This window comes from Pan troglodytes, chromosome Y (genome assembly GCF_028858775.2).
Source record: "Pan troglodytes isolate AG18354 chromosome Y, NHGRI_mPanTro3-v2.0_pri, whole genome shotgun sequence".
NCBI classification, from domain to species: Eukaryota; Metazoa; Chordata; class Mammalia; order Primates; family Hominidae; genus Pan; species Pan troglodytes.
The window spans coordinates 15034017-15055348 of record NC_072422.2 but is presented as its reverse complement, the minus strand read 5'-3'; the positions used below and the strand labels follow the sequence as shown (position 1 = coordinate 15055348).

At 39.6% G+C, this 21332-nt stretch overlaps 1 pseudogene; it reads right to left on the bottom strand.

Moving 5' to 3' along the window:
- The window catches only part of LOC736791 (RNA-binding motif protein, Y chromosome, family 1 member F/J-like), a 366893-nt pseudogene extending 351163 nt beyond the window's left edge, over positions 1-15730 (bottom strand).
- Positions 15731-21332: the final 5602 nt, after the last annotated feature.

Sequence of the window (21332 nt, the reverse complement as noted above, 5' to 3'; positions counted from 1 at the left end):
CTGTTTTCAGAAATTAAAGTTCTACGTTTCTTAAATTGAAAATGCTTTATGGCAGACCAATGTACAAACTCTCTATCAAAATTACAAAGCAATAGATTTGCATAGATGTTAGCACATGTATACACAAAAAAACAAATATTGCAAAATCAATCTTAAGTACTGAGTTACTTTTTTCCTGTTGGAAAATTTTAAATATTCCATCCTATTTTGATGTTACAACTGATATGAAGTTCTGGGCCCCAAAGTTGAAAACTCTAAAGTATAATGAATATAAATGAGTTCTGCAGAAAACTTGTTGAGTGCAGGCAATCAGCATTCATAAACACAACTCAGTTTCAAATTTTTGTTATTTCAATGCAAAGTTATTACAACTTTAAAATGAATTTTAGATATTAGTTCAATCATTCTGATAATACACCTTTAGTACTTAGAAATAATTTTATCTGTAAGTTAATTTTCTGTTCATAAAGGAAATAGATAAAATTGAGAAAATTTGATATCATCAAACTTACTTTCTTTCAGTCCTGTGGTTCCATTTTTATATTTTAAAACATTACCGAAGTGTCCTTCATATGAGAGAAGCCACCCTCTTGTTCCTCCACTACTTCGTCTTCCAGATCTCAGACTTCCTGCAGGTATCCTGTTTTTTGAAGAAGGTGGTGGTCTCCGCCTACCACAACTTTGAAAAGGTGGTTTCCTGGCTTGTTCTAGTTTTATTGCTTTTCCGTGCAAAGACTAAAAGTATTAAGGGTACTATCAATAACACTGGCACATTTAACCTAAGCACATTTTACAAACATTTTTTACATCAACTATAGTTCATAGTTAATTAGGTGATGCAAAGATGTTGGAAAAAGTGTTTTTGGAGTCACATGCCTTTAAAATGCTTTACTTGAGCAAAGACTAAACCCTTGGGGAAGTAATCTAGGCAGACATTTGGAGGAAGAGAATTCCAGGCAGACAAAATAACCATTGAAATAATTCGGAGACTAGAATTAAGCAAGTAGTCATACTCCCAACATGTGGCAAGATGAACAAAGGAAAACACTTAAGTGAGATCAAAGACAAATCCTTTTGTTTATTCTGAGTATAATTCTGACTACTTGGAGAACAAACTGTAAGCTGCAAGTGAGTATCAGATTCAAGCAGAGAAACTAAACAAATGATGATGCTTCAACAAATGTAATGGCAGAGGAGGTGATACATGCAGTCGTTTCATGTGACTGTATAAGTTGTGCTTTGCGTAAAGTTACTTGGCTGAGGGCATAAGTAATATGCAGATAATGATGTTGAGTATGTAGGTGATTTTTTATTGTTTTGAACTTTCTTCTAAATTCCCTCTGGTATTTGATTTCACTTTTTTAACCAGTGTTACAATTATTTATACCTAAATGTTACATGGAACTCATGTAGTATGTACCATGTAAAATTTATTACTGTCAATCAAGTAATATGAAATTTGCATGTGATAGAAATGTATAATTTATACTTTTAAGTTAATATCTTATAATTTAATATATATAAACCATATAAGCTATATAACTAACTTATAAATCTAAGTATTCCTAAACATACATAATATATGTATCTGTATATGTTATAACTAACATATATGTATTGCATATAGATGAAATGTATGCATTATATATTTTAATACAGATATACTATATGTCTATATGTATTTCCTTTTTTATATACTTTAAGTTCAGGGGTACATGTGCAGATGTGCAGTTTTGTTACATAGGTATACACGTGCCATGGTGGTTTGCTGCACCCATCAACCCATCATATACATTAGGTATTTCTCCTAATGCTATCCCTCCCCTAGCCCTCCAGCCCACTAAAGGCCCACTAAAGTGTGTGATGTTGCCTTTCCTGTGTCCATGTGTTCTCATTTTTTAACTCCAGCTTATAAGAGAGAACATGCAGTGTTTGGCTTTCTGTTCTTGTGTTAGTTTGCTGAGAATGATGCTTTCCAGCTTTACCCATGTCCCTGCAAAGGATATGAACTCATACTTTTTTATGGCTGCTTACTATTCCATTGTGTATATGTGCCACATTTTCTTTATCCACGCTATCATTGATGGACATTTGGGTTGGTTCCAAGTCTTTGCTATTGTGAACAATGCCTCAATAAACATAAGTGTGAAAGTGTCTTTATAGTAGAATGATTGACAATCCTTTGGATATACAACCCATAATGGGAATGCTGGGTCAAATGGTATTTCTAGTTTTAGATCCTTGAGGAATAACCTGTCTGTACTCCACAATGGTCGAACTAATTTACACTCCCATCAACAGTGTAAAAGCATTCTTTTTCTCCACATCCTCTCCAGCATGTGTTGTTTCCTGACTTTTTAATGATCACCATTCTAACTGGCCTGAGATGGTATCTCATTATGGTTTTGATTTGCATTTCTCTAATGACCATTGATGATGAGCTTTTTTCATATTTTTGTCAGCTGCATAAATGTCTTCTTTTGAGAAGTGTCTGTTCATACCCTTCACCCACTTTATGATGGGTTGTTTTTTTTTATTGTAAATTTGCTTAAGTTCTTTGTAGATTGTGGATATTGGTCCTTTGTCAGATGGATAGAGTGCAAAAATTTTCTCCTATTCTATAGGTTGCCTGTTCACTCTAATGATAATTTCCTTTGCTGTCAGAAGCTCTTTAGTTTACTTAGATTCCATTTGTCAATTTTGCTTTTGTTGCCATTGCTTTTGGTGCTTTAGACATGAGGTGTTTGCTCATGCCTATGTCCTAAATGGTATTGCCTAGGTTTATCTTCTAGGCCTTTTTTGGTTTTAGGTCTTACATTTAAGTCTTTAATCCATCTTGAGCTTATTTTTGTATAAGGTGTAAGGAAAGGGTGTAGTTTCAGTTTTGTGCATATGGCTAGCCAGTTTTCCCAACAACATTTATTAAACAGGGAATCCTTTGCCCATTGCTTGTTTTTGTCAGGTTTGTCAAGGATCATATGGTTGTACCAGTGTGGTGTTACTTCTGAGGCTTCTGTTCTGTCTCACTGGTCTATATCTCTGTTTTGATACCAGTACCATGCTATTTTGGTTACCGTAGCCTTGTATTATAATTTGAATTCAGGTAGCTTGATGCCTCCAGCATTGTTCTTTTTGCTTAGGATTGTCTTGGCTATGCGGGCTCTTTTTGGCTCCATATGAAGTTTAAAATAGTTTTTAACAATTCTGTGAAGAAATTCAATGGTAGCTTGATGGGAATAGCATTGAATCTATAAATTACTTTGGGCAGTATGGCCATTTTCATGATATTGATTCTTCCTATAATGAGCATGAAATGTTTTTCCATTTATTTGTGTCCTCTCTTATTTCCTTGAGCAGTGGTTTGTAGTTCTCCTTGAAGAGGTCCTTCACATCTCTTGTAAGTTGTATCCCTAGGTATTTTATTCTCCTTGTAGCAACTGTGTGAATTCACACATGATTTGACTCTCTGTCTGCTGTTGATGTATAGGAATGCTTGTGATTTTTGCACATTGATTTTGTATCTTGAGACTTTGCTGAAGTTGCTTATCAGCTTAAGGAAATTTTGAGCTCAGACAGTGGGGTTTTCTAAATATACAATCTTGTAGTCTGCAAAAACAGACCACAAGAATTCCTCTTTTCCTATTTGAATACCCTTTATTTCTTTGTCTTTCCTAATTGCCCTGGTCAGAACTTCCGATACTGTGGTGAATAGGAGGGGTGAGAGAGGGGGCATTTTTGTCTTCTGCAGGTTTTCAAAGGGAAAGCTTCCAGGTTCTGCCATTCAGTATGATATTGGCTGTAGGTCTGTCATAAGTAGCTTTTATTATTTTGAAATATGTTCCATCAACACATAGTTTATTAAGAGTTTTTACCATGAAGGGGTGTTGAATTTTGTGGAAGGGCTTTTCTGGATATATTGAGATAATCATGTGGTTTTTTCATTGGTTCTGTTTATGTGACGGATTATGTTTATTGATTTGCTTATGTTGAATCAGCCTGCATCCCAGGTATGAACCCAACTTGATCATGGTGAATACACTTTTTGATGTGCTGCTGGATTCTATTAGCCTTTATTTCATTGAGGATTTTTGCATCAATATTCATCAGGGAAATTGGCCTGAAATTTTCTTTTTTTGCTGTTTCTCTGCCAGATTTGGTTATCAGAATGATGCTGGCCTCATAAAAGGAGTTACGGAGGATTTCCTCTTTTTCTATAGTTTGGCATGTTTTCAGAATGAATGGTATCAGTTCCTCTTTGTACCTCTGGTAGAATTCATCTGTGAATCTGTCTAGTCCTGGACTTTTTTTTCTTTTTCATTGGTAGGCTATTAATTACTGCCTCAATTTCAGAACTTGTTATTGGTCTATTCAGGGATATGACTTCTTCCTGGTTTAGACTTGGGAGAGTGTGTGCATCCAGGAATTTATCCATTTCATCTAGATTTTCTAGTTTCTTTGCATAGAGGTATTTATAGTATTCTCTGATGGTAATTTGCATTTCTGTGGAATCAGTGGTGATCTCCCCTTTATCACTTTTTATTGTGTCTTTTTGATTCTTCTGATTCTTCTCTCTTTTCTTCTTTATTAGTCTGGCTAGTGGTCTATGTATTTGTTGATCTTTTCAAAAAACCAGCTCCTGGATTCATTGATGTTTTGAAGGGTTTTTCATGTCTCTATCTCCTTCAGTTCTGCTCTGATCTTAGTTATTTCTTATCTTCTGCTAGCTTTTTAATTCGCTTGCTCTTGTTTGTGTTGTCTTGTTCTTTTAATTTTGATGTTAGTGTGCTGATTTTAGTTATCTCCTACTTTCTGTTGTGGACATTAAGTGCTGTAAATTTCCCTTGAAACACTGCTTTAAATGTTTCCCAGAGAGTCTGGTAACTTGTCTTTTTTCACATTGGTTTCAAAGAACATATTTATTTCTGCCTTCACTTCATTATTTACCCAGTAGTCATTCAGGAGCAAGTTGTTCAGTTTCCATGTAATTGTGCAGTTTTGAGTGAGTTTTTAAATATTGAGTTCTAATTTGATTGCACTGTGGCCTGAGAAACTGTTTTTTTTTTTTAATGATTTCTATTCTTTTGCATTTGCTGAGGAGTGTTTTACTTCAAATTATGTAGTCAATTTTAGAATAAGTGCTTTTCCTCTGAGGGTAATTGCGGCTATACGGAGAACAAAATGTTAGCTACAAGTGGGCATCAGAATCAAGCAGAGAGGCCAAACAAATGATGATGGCTTCAACAAACATAATGGCAGAGGAGGTGATACAAACACTCATTTCATATGACTGTATAAATTGTGCTTTGCCTAAAATTACATGACAAAGAACATAAGTAATCTTCAGATAATCATGTTGCGTATGTAGGTGATTTTTTATTGTTGAGAACTTTCCACTAATTTGCTTCTGGTATTTTATTTTACTCTTTTAAACATAGTTAGAATTATTTGTGCCTAAGTGTTATGTGGAACTCTTGAAGTATGTACCATGTAATATTTAATACTGTCCATCAAGTAATATGAAATTTACATGTAATAGAAAAGTATAATTTACACTTATAATTTAATATATGTATAAACCATATAAGCTATATAACTAATTTATAAATATAAGTATCCCTAAACATACACAATATATGTGTCTGTGTATTTTATAATTAACATATATGTATTGCATATATATGTAATTTATACATTATATATTTTAATACATGTATACTATATGTCTATATGTATTTCTAATATATATGGTTATCTTTGTTTCCACCCATTCAGGTACAGCAAAATAGTCCATTCTTTCCCTCTTTGGCTGTCACTGGGAACTGGTAGGCCTGGTCAGTGATACCTCAGAAGCCTGTTTATGACCCTGTTCTTGTCATCAGGACAGGTTTTACATATCTTGGATTAGATGGCCTATCAAGATATCCCAGAAACCACTGGGTCGTATTTGTTCCCTACCGTGCAATTTTCCTCCTGGAGTAGAAAATAGTCCACAAAACACACTTAGCTGTAACATAGGCTCTGACACTTTGGTCTTCCATGGATTCTCAGTACAAACATGGAGAAGATTAAGCACTTCCCCAGTGAACAGAAAGCACCAGCATACTTATTCAATGTTTTTGGTTCAAATAATAGAGACTTTTTTCATGCCAAAAGACTATTACACTTTCAAAGTGGTCACCTCTCCTCAGCTAGCAAATTCCCAATGGTATGATCCTGGATTTCTCCTGTTGCCAAACCGTGGGATCATCCTGATACAGCTGAATGCTGGAGTACCCCAGAAACTGACACTTCTCAATATTTCTTTTTTTCTGGACCCCAGAACTCCCAAACAGCTATTATACCTATACCCTGGAATCTTCCTCAGAAAAAGACAACAAATTATAAATATCAAGCTGTGACTGATTCAGCAAGATCCTGGATTAATACATTAGCTAGTAAAATTAGGCTTCATACTCTACCATTAGTTAATAGTGGTGGATCCTGGTTTCTCTTTTCAAGACGCCTAGGTGGATCTCAAGTTCCTTCTGAGATTGATACTGGTCAGTCTCAAGTTCAATCTGTTAATGTTCTGTCTCATGGACAAATTGTAGCTAGACCTTGGCTAGAAATTACTCCTGAAGTTGCAACTTGGAAACAATTTGTGTCTTATAAAACAGGAACAGATTCAATCCAGTGAAGAGAGTATTAGACACCAAACATATCATGTAGCTCATAGAGTTAACCCTGGTGCTAAACCATCAACTTACAACTAGATTCCACCAGTACCTTTCATAGTTAATAAAATTGAACTATGGGCTCATTCATCCCTCAGTGAAGATGGATTTCCATATCCTACAGTAACCCATATTTTTGAACCATGGTGTCAGCTACTCTTGAATGTATTTGGATCCCAAGAAACTATAGAAAAGACAGATGGATACTGGACTCTTGCGGAACCTAAGTCAACTTGGTTCTTGATTTCTTCTATACTGCATACTCCATATTCATGTGCTAAGTCAAAAGGTGACACTATTAGGTCTTGGATGCAAAATAAAACCAGTATGATCAGGCCCTCAAATCAAATGGATAGATTTAGTAACTTGAATAAACATTAGGCTATTATACTCAAACCCCTGATGCAGACATGCCTCCTATTATGAACATAATTGAGCCCTTACTTCACTCTAAAGTTGACATGATCAGACCCTGGAGTCAGCCTGAAACAGCCATAGTCCAAATGTGGGCCTAGGCAGAAACTCAGTCAAGAAGACTCTTGACTTGCCTGAAAGCTGGTGCAATTAATCCATGGTTACAAACTGAAATTGAAAGAATGAGACCCTGGATTCAGCATAAATTTAAAATATTGAGACCCAGAACCCAGACTGAAGAATGGAAAAAAGAACATTGGACCCAATCAGAAACAGATCCAGTTAGGTACTGGGCCCAAACTGGAATGGAAACAGTGGTACCTGGGCCCCAACCTGAAGGTGATAAATGCAGACCCTAGAATCACACTGAAGCTGATATCAAACTTTTGTTTCAGTCTCAAGCAGAGACAGTCACACAGTGGAGAGAACCAGTAACTCTGACAGATCATCATTAGATACAGTCTGAAACTGCAATAGTGAGGTTTTGGAACCGATCTGTGACTGATAAGTTAAGAGACTGGATACATCATGAGATTATGCATTTAGACTCTGGGGTGAGGTTGAAAGTGATAAAGTTAGATCCTGGACCCAAGTTGAAGATGACACTTTGAGACACTCGATTCAGAAAGACTTTGGTGTAATCAATTCCTGGGTACAAAATGAAGCTACTATATTAACACCATGCATTCAGGGAAAGTCTTGAGAATTAAATCCCTGACATAATCTGAAACTTCCACAGTGCCACTGTGGACCCAGACTGAAACTCCAACAGTAAACTCTTGGACAAATATGTTATCAGATACAGTCACAGTATGGACAAAGGCTGAATTTCAAGGATTAACATCCACCCATCTATTGAGGAAAACTGATCCAATCATACTGTGGACTATTGCCAAATCTCCAGCAGTGAATCTCTGGACACATTCTGTATGTGATGAAGTCAAATTTTGGAACCAAGAAGAATTTCCAGCCTTATTGCCTTTGACAGAGCCTATAGCTAAGACAGTCCCACAATGGATCCAGGATAGATTTCCAGCAATGAACCCCTGGGCAAAAACTATAGCTGAAACTATCATACCATTGACCCTTGATGAAATGACACCAGTAAGTCCTTGGACAAAATTACAGCCTGAATATCTAGAAGGAAATACTTGGCTCCCATCTGAATTTAATCCAGTCTCATTGTGGACCATGGCTTATCTGCCAGCAGTAAAAAACTGGATACGTTTTGATACTGAAACAATAATGTTGTGAAACCAGGTTGAGTTTCCAGCAATACATTCCTGGAAACAGTTGGAAACTGATATAATCACACTAGGGACCCAAGCTGAATCACTAGTGATGAATTCATGGATACACTCTCCTATATCTGATATGGTCACAATGTGTATCCAGGCTGAATCACTATTATTATTACATCCTTGGACACAGTCTGAAACTGATATACTCACAACATGGATTCTGGCTGAAACTCTAGGAGTAATTCCCTGGGAACAAGATATATTCCAACCATGGACCCACGCTGAACACCCACCAGTATCTTGGACTCAATCATTGATTCCGGGTAAAACAGCAGCAATGAATCCCTGGAGAGATGTTACAGCTGATATGGTCCTACCATGGAATCAGGCTGAATTTATAGTAGGAAATGCCTGGACATAGTCTGAAACTTATACAGTCACACAGGGGATCCTGAATGGTTCTCCAGCACGATATTCTTGGACACAACAAATAGCTGATGTAGACAAGCTGTGGACCAAGCCTGAATTTCCCACAATAAATCCCTGGACAAAGTCTGTAGGTGATAGTACTATACAATAGATTCAGGATGAGTCTCCAGCAATAAAACCATGGACACAGTATGTGTCTTATACAATCAAACCATGGGCCCCAGATGAATCTTCAGCAGTAAATCTCTGTACACACCCTGAATCTGATAGCATTATCCTGTGGACACAAGCTGAGTCTCCAATGGTAAATCTGTGCACAGAGGCTGCAACTTCCAAAGTCACACCATGGGCCCAGGCTGTATCTCCAGCAGTAATTCCATGGACACAGCCTATACCTTCCATAATCGTACCTTGGACCCAGGTTGAATGTCCATCAGTAAATACCTGGACAATGTCCATAGCCAATACCATCACACTATGGAACCAGGCTGAATTAATAGCGGGATATCCATGGATACTGCCATGGGCTGCTACTATCACACTATGCACAGTCTGAATCTGCAGCAGGAAATCTTTGGACACAGCCTATATATGACACAGACACTCCATGGCGTAAGGCTGAATCTTCAGCAGTAGTGTACTGGACAGAATCTGTAGCTGATACACACACACCATGAACTCAGTTTGAAGTAAAGTTTACAGTTTTTAACAGTAAAGCCTTGGATCCAATCTGTATCTGATACACGCATACCCTGGACCCAGGCTGAGTCTTCAGCAGAAAAACATTTGACACAGGCAATAGCTTATACCATCAAACGATGGAACTAAGTCAAATCACCTGCCATAAATCTCTGGAAACAATATGAAACCAACATGTTCACGTGGTGGACTGAGGCTGAATCTCCAAAAGTTTTGAGGAAACCAGCCCCACACTGCCTGGCAGGTACCCCGAATCCAGTGGAGACAAAGGAATTAGTCCAACGGAGACAAAGGAATTAGAAAGAGACAGAATAAGAGTTTAAAAGGTGGGTTCAGGGGACCAGAGCATCGGACATTTGCAAATGGCGTGGAGCTCTCGGCCTCCACCTAATTTATTAGTTTACAAGCTCTTTGTTCTTAGGGCAGATGGGAGGGGGAGGAAGGGAATCTGGAAAAGGTTTAATCCGTGAAGGAGAACTTGTGAGTCATTCAATAAAATGCATAGCAGTGGCAGTTTCTGTGAATTTCCTTGAGCAAAGGCATGCGTCTAAACGACTTAAGATCTTTAACTTATTGAGACTGAAATGGGTGGGAGTGGATTTCAGGAGAAGCCAAGATGTTTGATTATACTCCACTTCTTCAAGGGAGTGTTATTTCCCCAAGCAACCTGTGGCATTCTGCTGAGCTCTTATGCTCTCAGGGCATAAAGACATGAAGGCAATAAGGAGACTTTTCTCCTTAGAGGCTGCCCACGTCTCCCCATGGGTGTCTTACACAGGAGAGACCAACTTATCTGGCATTCCAGAAACTCTCTTTCTCATGTGTCTTCCTTTTTTGTCTCTATTATTATTTTTTTATTAGAACTGCCATTGCTATCATTCATGCTCTCTGGCTTCTCTCCCAAGGCACCCTCTGCATCTATAGACTAAAAACAAACAGCATAAACAGACACAAACCAAAATAAAATTTGCAATTGTTGATCTACCTTAGATCATCCACTTTAAAGTGTTCATCCACTTTAAAGGATTACTCTTAGAAAGGCCATCAGTGGCTCCAGCAAGAATATCAGCTCCAGACAACAGGCTTAGGTGAGCCTGAGGTGTCTCGAAAAGTTGTTTTTTTCAGTTTAGCAATATCAAGTGTTAAATTGTCTTCTTTTCCTGGTAGGTTATGTCTAATCATCTCCTAATGGTGTTCAGTGGCATTATAAGAGCTAGGAGTAATACGAAGATCAGAAATATTCCAATCACATTGCATTTGAATTCTATGCTCCATAGAATCTGATCTCCCATCCAAACTACTGTTTGATGGAGATCATTAATTTGATTTGCCAATTTTTGATCTATTTGGCTTTGGGAATGCCAAAGCTTAGAATAATTTTTCTGCCAACTATCCACAAAGCCCACAGTTTGAATAGAAGAGTGCAAAGCAACACCAGCAGCAGCAGCAGCAGTAGCTGTGACAGATATAAGGCCCATGATCACAGCTATTAAAGTAAATATGAACCTCTTTGATCTATTAAGTATTCTGTTTAGCACTTCAGTGATACTATGTATGGAGGGAGAGGCCTCCGAAGGTCTATTGAGTGAAACAGGTATCCAAACTCCTTCTCAAGACTTAACCAGTAAAATGCTACTATCTTTATTAAAGGTAGAATTAATGCAGGTAAAAAGATGACAGTTGAGGCATGATATGGTTTGAGAGTCAGGTAGGATATTAATTTCTCCCACTGCCAACATAAAAGGAGGTTTAACACAACGCTGCAAACGCACTGTCAAGTTAGAGGTCATGGCTACAACAAATCGAAGTTTTTTACTATGGTTCTCTGTTTTATATTCTCCTTTCCAAATCTGAATTGGGATTTGAGCCATCATTAATTTCCACAATTCTGGATGCTCTGGACTTATAATTGGATCAATCATTTTTGGGCTTGGAGGAGCCATACCATTCTCCTCCCACTTAATAGTTTAATTTGTTTCAATTCTTCTGTATAATTTTGGTGCATTATCTGGGTAGTCATTTGCAAAAGGAGTCTCTCTACAATCTTCATGCTGTCCAGTACAATTTACTGCAAAGTGTCCCATAGGGGCCCAATCAATGATGATTCCATAGGAATTATTTTGCAGTACAGCACTGCTACTTGCAATACAAGCTTCCCAGGTTAGAACCTCTAGTTTTCAGACTATTGAGTGGCCTGCCTACGCAGGGCAGGACTTCTTATTAGGTTTAAATTTATTAATCTGGTGATGCGTCATAACATAGCCATGCTCAAGGTATTTAATAGGGTCCAAACATTGAAATGTCCTTCCACTAAATACATGAATAGAGGCTTTTGATGAATTATGTGCAGGAACATAAGCCATCCAGCTTCGTTTATCAGAATTTAAACATCCTGCTGCCAGCCCCAGACAGATGAGAGTAAAGCAATAACCAATGGAAACATTCATTAACATTCCTTCCTCTTCCGGATGAGTAGGACCTTGGTTATCTGCTGGTCCAGGCATCCAGACACTATCATTAACATAAACCTCCACTGGGTCAACTAACCATGTTAACAGGCCTAATCAGTGGTGAGAGTGGAATGTAGGCCCAATAAGTGTAATTTTGATCTACCCCTTTGCAGGGAGACTCACCACCAAGGAGATTACCACCATCATAGCTACCATTAGATTACTGGTGGTCAGCGGCTTGTTCTGAGACCCCAGGTTCTCTTCTGCAATGTGAGCTAGTCTCTTAATCTGGCCCCAGGTTGGTGGAGTTGACTTGGCTAGTTTCACTTGTTTCCATGTGCCCAACAGAGATGTTCATCTGAGCCATCTGATCAACTGTGGGTGCAGGAACGTTCCAAGGTCTTTTTCTCTTCCTTGGACTCTGGCTCATGGCACAGCTTAAGATGTCTTGTGGGTACCCAGACAGGAAGCTGATTCTCTCCTGGTGAGATGCAAGCAAATCCTCGAGCCTAACAAGACCCACTGGGGCCTTTTGTGTAGGCCAGTTTTTTTGGCTGTTGATAAAGAGCTATCATCGACACATCTGCTCCTGTGTTGACCAGACCCTCAAATTATTTTCCTTGAATAAACCATAAAAATAAGTCTATTGTCAGACACTCGATTTACCCAATAGACAGCCTTGCTTGCTGAATTTGTGCTTCCAAATCCTCCTGTTCTTTTTTCTGAGCTTTCTCCTAACTTAACATATGGTAAAAGTAACAGTTGAGGTATTCTGTCACCTGGATTAGCACTGCAGGGAACAGTGGAGGAGAAAACAATTTGAATTTCTCCCTGGCAATCAGAGTCCGCTATTCCAGTATGTACTTGAATTCCCTTTATGTTTAAGGTGGATCTTCCCAGTATAAGACCCACTGTGCCATTTGGCAATGGGCTGTAAACTCCCATTGGGACCTTCCTAGGAGGCTCCCCAGGAAGGAGGGATACAGGTTCAGTACAGAATAAAACTACTGCCCCGCTTCTAGCTGTGGAGGGAGATAATTGCTGTACATTTGTACAGGGATAGACTGGGCCGGGAAGACTCCATTTGGAGTCGGGGACATCCCATCCTGAATTGGGAATGCCCCATTTTGAATTGGGGCCAGGGGCTGGCCCCTCTCTCCATTTCCCAGCAAGGGCTGTCTGCTGTTATCAAACTTTGAAAGACATTGATTAGCTCAGTGTTTACTTTTTTACATATGGGACAGGTTCCTGGTACCCTGCTTTTTCCTCCTGAGTTTTGCCTTTTTTGGCTCTTTGTACACTCTCTTTTTGTATGTCCTGTCTGCCCACAGTTATAGCAAGATCCAGGGAACACTCGTGTGCTTTTTGTTACCTTTAGTTCATCCATTGCCTGAGCTAGGAGGCTGGCCTTATGTAAGTGCCCCACAATGCCATGGTAGGCTTTAATGTATTCACTTAAAGATTTTTCCTCATTTAGATCTGCCTTTCCCTTAATAGGTCTAATTGCTGCCTGACATTCTGTATTAGCATTTTCATAAGCAAGCAGCTGAATGATCCCTTTCCTGGCATGAGAATCCTAAATACCCTTTTGAGCCATGTCTTGCAAATGGGCAATAAAATCTGGATAATTCTCCCTTGGACCCTGTTAAACTGAGTTAAAAGAAGGATAAGTAGTACCAGGGTTGTGATTTTTTTCCCAGACTCAGGCACATCGTTCTGAGCTGATAAGCAGCCTCATCACCCATTACTATCTGTTGATTTAGAGTACCCCATGCCTGTCCGATTCCAAGCAATTGATCACATGTGATATTAACAGAGGTTGGGTTTGAGCATTTCTGCATGCCTGATTTGTTGCTTAATCTGTCCACCAGGTTTTAAATTGGAGAAATTCAGAGGGGGACAGGGTGGATCAGGCTAATGACTCCCAATCTATAGGTATTAAACGCCAGTTATAAGCCACAGATTGTAACGAGGAATGAATATAAGGATAATTTGGCCCATATTGTCCAATTGCTTGCTTTAAAGACTTTTAATATTTTAAGAGGAAATGGCTCCCAGCATGCTTGAGCATGTTCTCTGGGCTCCTCAGCTGGAGAAATAATTACCAGAAACTGCCAAGCATCCGAATTCCCCATTTCTTGTGCCTGGTGAATGGATGCCTGTATTGTCCCTGCGCCATAATTTGTATTTGGACTAGCTCGCAGTATTCCTCCGCCATAATTAACAGGCAGGTAAGCCTGGATCATTCCCTCCCCTTACTTGGCTGTTGGGCAAGCCTGAAGCTTCCCATTGCCACAGTTACTGGAAGGGAGTGCGATAATGGGAGCTGCAAGCCGCGTCGCAGGCTCCTGTTCCAAAAATACCTAAGACTAAAGTTGGAGTGGCCATTCCGGACCTTCCCCTAAAGGCGCAGTAGGTAGCACTGTTTCTTTCATAAGTTTTTGGAGGTTAGGATATATAACTTCCCATTTCTCCCCCTTTTTAAAACTAGACTGTGACAGTTCACTTTGCTGATGAGCAGACTCCTGATTATTAAACTTTTCTATGTCATCCTGAAACTTCTCCTCCTCCTCCTCAGTGTGGAAAGGCTGCAGTGCTGTTTAAATTGCCGACCACACAGACCAAGTGGAGAAGGGCCCTCTTGTTGTGATTAAGTCTGATCCTACCTTGTCCCAATCTTTTACATCCATGTTTCCATATTCCAGGAACCAAGAAGAATACTTTTCTACGAGATGGAACAAAGATGTAAGATTTTGGGTATTCACAATTACCCCTCCGTGGCACAATAACTGCTGCACCAGGCTTAATTAACAAACTTACTCTCAGCCTGACTCATATTTTCCCTAGGTTACCCTGGAATTCTCCGAGCGCCCTACTTACCTGTAGAGCTTGAAGTGAAAACATATTCAGGTGTCCTTTGTCAGTCGTCCTCCACTTTGCACGCTCTGGCGTTCCTTCACTGGATTATTTGTAGGGATTATGGGGAGCCCCGCGTTGGCCACCAGATGTTGGGGAAACCAGCCCCACACCAGCTGGCGGTTACCTCGAGTCCGGCAGGTACCCCGAGTCCGGCGGAGATAAAGAATTAGAAAGAGACAGAATAACAGTTTAAAAGGCTAGTCCAAGGGACCAGAGTGTCAGACTCTTACTCATAGCCTGGAGCTCTCAGCCTCCACCCAATTTATTGGTTTACAAGCTCTTTGTTCTTAGGGCAGGCGGGAGCGGGAAGAAGGGATGAGGAAAAGGATTAATCAGTGAAGGAGAGCTCGTGAGTCGTTCAATAAGATGTATAGCAGTGGCAGTATCTGAATTTCCCTAGCAAAAGCGTGTGTCTAAACTGCTTAAGACCTTCAATTCATCGGGACTAAAATGGGTAGGAGCAGGTTTCAGGAGAAGCCAAGATGTTTGATTTTACTCCACTGCTTCAAGGGACTGTTATTTCCCCAAGCAACGTGTGGCATGCCGCTGAGCTCTTATGCTCTCGGGGCATAAAGACATGAAGGCAGTAAGGACACTTTTCTCCTCAGATGCCACACATGGCTCCCCATGGGTGTCTCACACAGGGGAGACCAATTCATCTGGCATTCCTGAAACTCTCTTTCCCACAAAAAGTAAATGATTGGACACAGCCCATACCAGCTACAGTTATACCACCAAACCAAGCTGAATCTGTAGGAGTAAATCCCTCCACAAATCTTGAAACAGAAATTGTCATACTGTGGACCCAGGCCCATTCTAAAATCAACAATCCCTGCACATACACTCTATTTGATAGAGTGACACCATTGGCTAAGAATGTTTGTGTAGCAGTAAAACAACAGAGATAGTCTAAAACTAAAATAGTCACATCATAGACCCAGGATCTGTTGCCAGGAATAAATCCATTAACAGTGGCTGAAACTGGTATAGTCACACTGCAGACGTGGCTGTATCTCTAGTAATGATTCCCAGGAGAGAGGCTTTATCTGATACAGTCATAATACGGACACAGACAAAACCTCCAGCAATCACTTTCTGGTTACAATCTCTACCTGATGCAGGCAAACTATAGACCCAAATGAAATATCCATCAGTAAACACTTGGAACGAGGCTGAATTTCAAGCTGTAAATTCCATGATGGAGTCTAAGTCTCCAGTTGTAAATAGCTGGACAGATCCTGAATCTCCAGCCCCAAGTCCTCTGCTATAGGCCAAGATTGATATAGTCATACCATGGACCCAGACTCAATCTTTAGCAGTAAATGCTTGGTCAAAGCCTGTTGCTGATACACTCATACTGTATACAGCCTGCAACTCTATCATTAATCTTCTTTTCACAAAGTTTACATGGTACACTGAAAGCTTGTACTGAAACTAAATGTCTATCATTAAATACCTGGACAGAGGCTATAGCTTCCATAGATATACCCTGGACCCAGGCTGAATTTCCAGCAATAAATCCCTGGACAGAGCCTGTTTTTCATACAGCTACAATTTGGGCACAGGCTGTATCTGCAACAGTAAAGGCCTGGGCACAGCCTTCATCTAATACAACCAGATTATGGTCCCAATCTGAATCCGCAGCATTAATTGCATGGATACTGCCTGTATCTGACACATACATAGGATTGATCCAATTTGAATCTTCAGCAGTAAATCCCTGTATATTGCCTATGTCTAATACATTATCATTGTGGACCCAGCCTGTATCTCTAGCAGTCAATTCGTGGATAGAAGCAATAGTTTCCACAGTCACACCATGGACCAAACCTTTTTTTCTAGCAACAAATCCCTGGACACATCCTGTATCTGATATAGTTGCACTTTGGACCCAGGCTGAATCTTCTGCAGTCATTACCTCCACACAGCCAGTTTCTGACAAAATTAAACTGTGGCTGCAGGCCCAGTCTCCAGCAGGAATTATCTGGACACAGACTGTATCTGATATACTTATATTATGGAACTACGAGGAATATTCAGCAGAAAACCCAGAGGCATGGGCTGTAGTTTCCTCAGTGTTACCATGGACCTAGCATATCCCTACAGCAGGAAAAACCTGGAAACTACCTGTGTCTGAATCAATCACTCCGTGATCCCAGTCTGAGTCTCCAGTAGTAAACACAACCTTTGATCCAAGATAAAAATCAAGAGTCTATTTTATGGACACATCACGAAATTGAATGTATCAGTGAATGGACTTTGCCTGAATTTGGAACACTTATATCCTGGATAGTGCCTGGGCCTCCAGCAGCAAAACCATGGTCCCAACCTGAAGCTCTAGTTATAGAACTTTGTTTAAAACTGGAACAGAAAAAATAAAACCTTGGGTTCACCAGAATTTCAAACACTGAGCACATTTACTCCCTTTGGACCTGGTAAAATAGAATCCTGGGCCAAACAGAGAACTACAACTTTAATAACATGGATCCAATCCAAAAGGGATGCCTTCTTCCCATATACACAATCTGAAGTAGGTACAATAAGATCCACAACAATTTCTGAAGCCGTAATAGTAAAATATGGATCCAGACTGAAGCAGGCACAATCCACCCTTGGACTCAAGCTAGAACTAATACAATCAGACCTTTGACTCATGCTGAATTTCAAGCAGTCAGACTCTGGACCCTGTCCTTGTCTGATACGCTACTGTATCAGACTGAAATACAGGCAGCAAAATGCTTGACCATGCCTGATATTAATATTCTGAGTGCTTGGCTTCAGACCCAAAATTATGTAAGAAGAAATGGTACTCAACCTTACTCTCAAACAGTTACTACCTGGATGCAGCCATAATCCACCCATGGAACCAATCTGAAAAGAATGCAGTCAGACCCTGGACCCAGTCTGAAGGTGATGTTATCCAACCTTGGACCTATGCTGAAACCAATACTGTCAGACTCTGGACCCATTCTGAAACTGATAAAATAAAACAATGGACTGAGCCTGAATCTCAAGCAAGTAGGACCTGGCCTGAGACAGCTATGTTGATATGTTTGTCCCCAAAACGATGCAGTTTGACCCTGGACCCAACTTGAATCTCAAGCGTCACACTCCTGGACCCACAATCAAATTAGCATAAATTACTCTTGGATTTAGCATGCACCTGCTGCAATCAGACCATGGACTTACTCTGGAATTCATCCCTGGACCCACCATGAAACCAATAGAGTGATAAGATACTGGTTCCAGACTCAAATAAATTCAATGAGATACTGGAACCAACCTGAAACTGAAGTATTCCAAATTTGGACTGTAAGCCAAGGAATAAAACCCTGTAACATGACTGAAATTGATACAGTCACATCTTGCTGACAGCCTCAATGTGATACAGTTAAATCCTGAATTCATCCTGAAAGTCAGCCACTTTCTCCCTGGCCCCAGACTGAAGTTGGTATATTTTGTCCCTGGACTCAGCAAAGAGCTGCTACATATCAAACATGGACCCACCCTGAAACCCAAGCAGTGAGACCCTGGAACAAGCAGGAAACTGATATAGTCAGATCTTTGTTTTACATTCAGGTGCATAAAGGCAGCTCATAGGCTTATTCAAAATCTCAAATACTCAGTTCCTCGGTCCAGCCTGACATTGATATAATTCACAATTTTATTCAGTCTGAAACTTTGGTTCTAAGATTCTGGCCCAAGGTTCTACCTGCAGTAGTCAAACCATGGATCTTGCTTAAAGGAAGAACACTCATATCTTGGATACTGCCTGTAACCCAAGCAGACACAGACTGGATCCAGTCTGAAGCTGATATTATTGAATCCTTTGTGGATTTTAAAGGTGGCAAAGTGAGAACCTGGATCTAGCCTGAAACAAAAATACTAAGACCCAGAACCCATTATAAGGCTAATATAATTGCATCATTTTCTCCTCCTGAAATTGAGCTGAATGGAGAAACACTCTTAATGAGTCATTTTGTCTCCTTGTCTAAACGTGTAACCTTTTTGCCAGTAAAAACAGTTTCTTTCCCAGATCAGTATTTAATAGCTTTGTTAACTGAGATAACTGCCACAGAAAGCCAGGATAAAATCAATTCTCTCCAACCAAGCCAGCTTACAAGCATTTGGCTTCCTGGAAGAGTTGTTTACCAGCACTATGGAAGGAAATTAAAAATTATCAAGATAAAAGAAAGCCCTGAAGTCCCAGCTACCTCTCTTGTCTCTCTTTCTTCCTCCTTTTTCTTTCTTCTTTCTTGTTCTTTTCCATCTCCATGTACACTGTGTTCTTCTTAAGTCTTTTCTTCTTGTACATTCCCTTCATTCTGCATTTTCCCATCTTGCTCAGTTTTTTCTCCTCTGGTCTCCTCTCCTATTCTTCTTTCCATAGCCTTTTCTGCTAATCCTCTTCAGAAAACATCTTCCTCAACATTTACTGAAGAGTCCATTCTTTCTCAATCTTTTTCATCCTTGCATGCTGCTCCAGCCACACTTTTAATAAAACACCCTCTCCTGATGCCTGGATCTCAATCTGGACCCAAGCCTGTACAACAACCTCTTAGGCATTCAGAACGCAATGTTTCCCTGGATGAGTGTCAACTAGCTGTGATCTGGAAAGAGAATTACAGGCTTACTGGCTCTTCAAGACAGGTGTTATTTCTCGTGAAACCACAGGCACCTTTAGTCTAGTCATATGTTTGAGTTAATATACTTAGTACGAAGACTCTTGTTGAAGCCTAAAACCAGAGTTTGTAAGATAAGAGGTTATGTTCTCAGACCTTTGCAAAACCAAAATGTATGTTATTATATGAATCAGCAGAGATGTCTAAATATTAACAGAATATCTTATTTTTGCCAAACAAGATTTATGAACTATGTTTTATGAACACAATTCTATTCAGAGAACAGTATTTTAAAGATAGTCTTACTTCTTAGAAATGTTTTCTTATTTCCACTTGAGGTATGTACATATAGATACACACTGTTGGATAATAGTATTATATCTTGGATATAAATAATAAGATATATAACATATGTACTGTATTATTTGAAGGGAAAATATGGAGATAACCTCTGTAGTTTATCTAAAATTGTTGGATGAATAATGTACATTTCCAAATATTTTCTCAGAATTGAAGATACTGAATTTCCAAGCATATTCCTAAAAACCTAAAATTAGATTTTAGAAATAGGAGACTAGTAACACTAATCTCACTCTGTTCCACAGGTTTATTCCTTCTGCAGAGTGTGGGTTACGCCCTGGCCATGTCCCCCTCTTTCCCAACTGCTGGGAGGCAAAAATTGGTGAATTTCCTTGGATAGTTTCCTGCAACTGTCTTTCTCTCATTTCTGTGCTGGCTGCATACTAAATGAACAGTGGATCCTTACCACAGCTAAATATGGCAATTTTATGTAAGTCTGAGTAATTCATTTCAAGATTAAGATATCATTATAAAGCAATTACAACATTGAGATTGTTAATGAATATCTTTCTCTTTGTGTGTCTGTGTCTGTGTGTGAGAGAGAGACAGAGAGAAAGAGAGATGGAGACAGGGTCTTGCTCTTTTGCCCAGGCTGCAGTGCAGTGGCATGATTCACATTAGCCTCAAATTCCCAAGATTAAGGGATTCTCCCACCTCTGCCTCCTCAGTACATGGGACCACAGGCATGCACCACTGATTCTGGCTAATTTTTATTCATTTTCTCCAGAAATAAAGTCTTATCATGTTGCCCACCTGGTCTCAAGTGATCCTCAAAAATAGTTTATAAAGTAGTATTCGTACTTTAGTGCTTACCTGGACTTCATCTGATTCACATGATGTACAGGGCTTATTCCAATTGAAATGTGGAAATAATAAGACTTTTTCTTGATTTTTTCCCCAGAAAAAGCTCAGGAGCGCTGGCCCTGGTCCAAATGGGGCGTAGTCATCTTCTGGATTCTGCCTAAGCTTAGACAGTCAGGATTGACAGTGCCATACCCTACCTAGGTCTCAAGGGACCCCTGGGTTGATCTTCCCAAGGCAGCCACAACATTTTCAACCCCTGGTCCTTCCTGTATGCCCAGAGGAAAGTCTGGAATGGAGTAAATTTATACAACTATGTGACTATTAGCTACCTCGTTGGTCCCTTATGAGGGGTGACTAATGAAGAAGACAATGGCATGGAAGAGAAGTATGTTTGGGAAAAGAATATTATCCTCTCTTGAATAATAAAAAAAATTGTCTTTCTCTTCACTATGTTTCTCTCTCTAATCTAAGCTAAATTTGAAAACAAACAAACAACCACAAACACCTCTTCTCTGTTTTTCATCAGAAAGTCCTGGAATTCAGCAAAAAAAGCACCCAAGCATTCTACAAATCAGCACTTGTGTCCAATTTTGCCCCAAGTTGAATGAATTCACTTTTTGTATGGTGGCCAAGAAAGCTATGTGGGAGGCTGGCTCTAAGGTACAAATTCATGGGGTGTGA